This window comes from Zeus faber (assembly GCF_960531495.2).
Source record: "Zeus faber genome assembly, chromosome: 18".
Taxonomy (NCBI): domain Eukaryota; kingdom Metazoa; phylum Chordata; class Actinopteri; order Zeiformes; family Zeidae; genus Zeus; species Zeus faber.
In genome coordinates this window covers 27,093,197-27,098,196 of record NC_137210.1, presented here as the reverse complement: position 1 = coordinate 27,098,196, position 5,000 = coordinate 27,093,197, and the positions used below count along the sequence as shown (strand labels likewise).

At 46.1% G+C, this 5,000-nt stretch overlaps 1 protein-coding gene across 1 annotated transcript in view; it reads right to left on the bottom strand.

The window, feature by feature from the left end:
- Positions 1-3,848, bottom strand: part of LOC307243682 (exosomal polycystin-1-interacting protein-like) — a 19,146-nt gene extending 15,298 nt beyond the window's left edge. The window contains exons 1-2 of the mRNA XM_080018587.1: positions 3,823-3,848; positions 3,015-3,132 (exon numbers count right to left, since the gene is read on the bottom strand). The gene's annotated coding sequence lies outside the window, so the exon portion shown is untranslated. The remainder of the gene's footprint in view (positions 1-3,014; positions 3,133-3,822) is intronic.
- Positions 3,849-5,000: the final 1,152 nt, after the last annotated feature.

Genomic DNA, 5,000 nt, shown 5'->3' with positions numbered 1-5,000 from the left:
GCACGTCATGATATCCGTATCTGATATACTGTATTTAAAAGTCTTAAAGTCTAAGGCTCATTACAGTGAAAAAATGCTGTTTTTTCAACATCCTGGACTGTTCTATATTTTAAATCACTGGTCATGATATCCACATTACTAACGATTGTTTCTCTGATATTTCTTGTGTGTGAAATATTCCATTTAAGCACAAATAGTCACCAGGATGTGACCGAAACGTTGCAATAATAATCCTCTGAATATCCTTCCTTTCCTCCCTCTGTGCTTAAAATATTATCCTAATTTCTTATTTTATTATTATTTTATCTTTTATTATTATTGTGTTATTATTTGATTTAACCTCATATTATTGGATTATTATTACATTTTCTTTTATATTGTTATTTGATTTCATCTCACATTATCATATTACTTGATTTTCTTTTATATTATTATATTATTGGATTTTCTTTTATATTATTATTGGATTTCTTATCATATTATTATATTATTAGATGTTCTCTTATATTATTATTTGATTTCATCTCATATTATCGTATAATTATTTTGTCAATATTTTATTTGATCTTTTGTGTTTAAAAAGCACAGCACCAGGACCCTTGACCACCTCGTCACCAAACCTGGTGAAACCGTCCTGTCAGCAGCAGATACAGTGAAGCGTGACGGTGATGATGTCACCGCTCATCTCCGTCGACGGGGGCGGGGCCTCGGCTGGAGGCTGATAAAAGACGGAATTTGGAAATTGGGGAAAGTGGAGTGAAGGTCCCGACCGGATCCAGATGCGAGAGGTTCAAATCCCCACGACCGCCACGTTCCCTCCTCTTGGCCTTTTCCATTTCATTTCCGCTCGACTCAAAAGGTTTCATCGACGTGGGAAGCGCCGGTTTTGAAAACAAGCGTGCGGCGGTTCACTTCAAAACAAAAACATCGAAAGGCTCTCTGTCTCTCTCTCAGACGTCTCACGTGCACCTGCACGAAGGTAATCCCAGGTTTTGGAAGCACCTTCCTGGCACCTTGTTGAAGTGAGGTGACGGAGGACCGGTACTGAGGTGACGGAGGACCGGTCGGCTCCTTCTCTCTGCTCTCGCTGCTGCTCTCAGTCCGCATCATTCGGTGCAGGCCACGCCCATTAATTCGAAGCTTTAAATGAAGATGCGCCTCCGCCCGCACGAGCTCTCACCTCCCTTCTGCAAGTCACACGCTTTGGTGGTTTCAGTCCAGGTGAAAGGAGGTTTCAGTCCAGGTGAAAGGAGGTTTCAGGCCAGGTGAAAGGAGGTCTCAGTCCAGGTGAAAGGAGGTTTCAGTCCAGGTGAAAGGAGGTTTCAGTCCAGGTGAAAGGAGGTTTCAGTCCCAGGTGAAAGGAGGTTTCAGTCCAGGTGAAAGGAGGTTTCAGTCCAGGTGAAAGGAGGTTTCAGTCCAGGTGAAAGGAGGTTTCAGTCCAGGTGAAAGGAGGTTTCAGTCCCAGGTGAAAGGTGGTTTCAGTCCAGGTGAAAGGAGGTTTCAGTCCAGGTGAAAGGAGGTTTCAGTCCAGGTGAAAGGAGGTTTCAGTCCCAGGTGAAAGGAGGTTTCAGTCCAGGTGAAAGGAGGTTTCAGTCCCAGGTTTGACCTCAGGGGTGTCCACCAAACTGCCCTGATTTTATGTCTCTCCCTCTCTCTCTCTCTCTCTATGTCTCGCCCTCTCCCTATACACTATATATATACACCGTCAGCTCTTTTTACTGTACATCTCTCTCTCTCTCCATCTCTCTCTCGCTCTCTTTCTTTTTTCTCTTTTGCTCTCTCTCCTCCCTCTCTCCCCCTCTCTCCCCCTCTCTCCCTCTCTCTCTCTCTCTATGTCTCGCCCTCTCTCTATACACTATATAAACACCCTACGTCTCTCTTCACTGTACGTCTCTCTCTCTCTCTCTCCATCTCTCTCTCTCTTTCCCTCCCCCCCTCTCTCCCTCCCCTCTCCCCCTCCCTCCCCCTCCCTGTCATATATAATCTCTCAATATGTTTAAATATTATTCCTGTGAACATTCTGGGGGAGGTGAGGTCAGAGTCTGGGCCCCAGGGTCCAAACAGCGGCGGCGGCGGTGGCGGCGGCGGCCGGGACGCGCGTGGTCAAACGGTTCGCTCATTTCCAACCAATGGGGGGCCGGCGGAGACGATCCCCACGCTCCCGAGTGTCCCCCTTACAGCGTCCGTCCTGCAGCTGTTGTTTACCGTCGGCCACCACATCACAGGGCCCTCCCCTGCTCTCTGATCCCGACCCGTGGCCGCGCCGTGTTTTCAGGGTTAAATGCTCCGTCTCCTCCATTTTAACGCTTTACGATCCAGGTTTTTCCACCTCTGAGCCATAAAAAACCCAAACTAACCCCTCTCCTTTGTTTGTGTTACGAAGCACTTTGTTTATAAGCCTGTTTCACACACACACACACACACACATGTTCCTGCTTTTACACTCAAGTTAATCATTGACAAAGGGGTTTATTGTATATTGTCAAATTTAACTTTTTATTTGTATTATTATTATTATTATTATTATTATTATTATTATCGTTGCCTATTTGTTCTGATAGGAGCTGCTCTAACGCCGTAGCTTCCCTCCAGGGGACAAGAATTTTATCTATACATCTGTCAAAAAATACCTTATCTAATGACCACACACACACGCACACGCACACACACACACACACACACACACACACACACACACACACACACACACTTAAGCACCTCGAGTTGCATGGTGTGTGTGACAGGTTCTCACAAATAAAGTTCTTATGATTTGATTATAATTATTATTATATTATTATTTTTTCTATTTTACACAATTGCCTCTTTGTGTGTGTTTTAAATCAGTTAAGCACTTTTTGATATATTTTTATATGTGCCACATAAATGCAGTTATTATTATTATTATTATTATTTTTACTACAATTATTATTGTTATTATTATTATTATTATTATTATTCGACAAAGAAAAATAGGCTAATTTTATAATTGAAGTTGATCAAAGTGAAATACTCACGGAGGGTGTAGCGGTCAGGGAGGCATGCTGTCCCCGGCGGCAGCGCTTCTTAGCCGGCCTCCTCCTCCAGGCACAGAGCGGGGAGCGGCTGGAGCGGCAGCCGCCTCAGAGCGCACATCTGTCGGCCAGAGCCAGAGAGAGAGACACGGGGCGTTGAGGAGGGAGGAAGGGAGGGATGGAGGGATGAGTGGATGGATGGATGAGTGGATGGATGGAGGGATGGATGAGTGGATGGATGGAGGGATGGATGAGTGGATGGATGGATGAGTGGATGGATGGAGGGATGGATGAGTGGATGGATGAGTGGATGGATGGAGGGATGGATGAGTGGATGGATGGAAGCAGAGAGAGGGAGGAGGGATAGAATCCAAAAAGTAAAAAGGGAAGATAGAAAAAGTGAAGCCAGCGGAGAGAGGAGGAAGCAAAAAATAAAAAATAAAGGAGAAACCGAATGGAGGGAAATAAAGGAGAGAGAAGGAGAGAAGGAGAGAAGGAGAGAGAAGGAGAGAAGGAGAGAGAGAAGGAGAGAGAAGGAGAGAAGGAGAGAAGGAGAGAGAAGGAGAGAAGGAGAGAAGGAGAGAGGAGGAGAGAAGGAGAGAAGGAGAGAGAGAAGGGGAGAGAAGGAGAGAAGGAGAGAAGGAGAGAGAGAGAAGGAGAGAGAGAAGGAGAGAGAAGGAGAGAAGGAGAGAAGGAGAGAGAGAAGGAGAGAGAAGGAGAGAAGGAGAGAAGGAGAGAGAGAAGGAGAGAAGGAGAGAGAGAAGGAGAGAAGGAGAGAGAGAAGGAGAGAAGGAGAGAGAAGGGTCCACACCAGATGGAGGCTCCTCAGTGGTGACAGAACTCCAGACGCTCTGCTCCTTCCCTCCGCATGTCGGTCCCTTCTCTCCCTCCCTCCCTCCCTCCCTCCCTCCCTCCCTCCCTCCCTCCCTCTCTTTCTCTCTCTCTCCTCCTCCTTCTCTGGGGCCCTCCCCTCCTTTCTCCCCCCCCACCCGTGGCTCTGCCATGCTGCGTGCTGCCGCCGCCTCCTGGTGGAAGGTGTTATTACACCACACGCAGCACAGCGGGAAACGTCGCAACGACACAATTGTGTTGTTATTATTATTATGGGATAGTGGGAGTGTTTTGTTGTTGTTGTGGTGGTTCAATACCTCGTGGATTTGGTTTAGTTTATTATATATGTTTTTATATATTTTTATGTTATATCCTTTTTTTGAAATTATTTTGTCATATATTTTATATTTATATATTCTGTCCGTCTGTCTATCTCCCAAGAATGACTGATATTTGTAGTATTTAAGGGAGTACTATAGTACTCAGTACGTCAGTAAAAGTATAAAAGTACCTGTTGTTCATAGTACTTGTTGCAACCAGTGCCTGATATAACAATATAATGCTCAACAACAAAGTACTACTCGAGCAATACACGGTATCAGTAGTTTTATAGTGGTTGAGAGGTGTTGCAAGGCCGCCCTAGTTAAAGGTTAACCTCGGCCCGGAGGTTCTCAACATGGGGTCGGGGAACCCCCCCAGAGGTCGTCAAAGAGGTTCCAGGGGGCCCTCAGCAAAATAGTTCAGAGTAACAGTGAAGCTTCACCCGTTTTTCATCCACCGGAATAAATCAAAGTGTGAAAGGTGGAGAGGGAAGCAGGTCCCTCAGTAGAAACACGGCTGAGGCCTCCACTCGTGGAAGTCTAAAATATTTACACAGTGACAGCGGTCGCCGGTAGCAACGGAGAGAAAGCCCCATAAAGGGTTGGAGCAGATGGAAAAGCTCTTGGCTCTCGGTGCTTTTAGGACTCTGAGCAGTGAGATCACTTCCTGCCGGCTTCCCGTAAAAGGCGGGTGGTGAGAGAGGGAACAAGATGGCCGACGTGGTCAGGGCGGGGCGCAGGAGCAACACGCCCAGGGCAAAGGTATTAAAGCACAGGAGGGTATGTTTTTGTATTCACACGCACAGGAGATAAATCAAAAATCAATAATGATGAAATT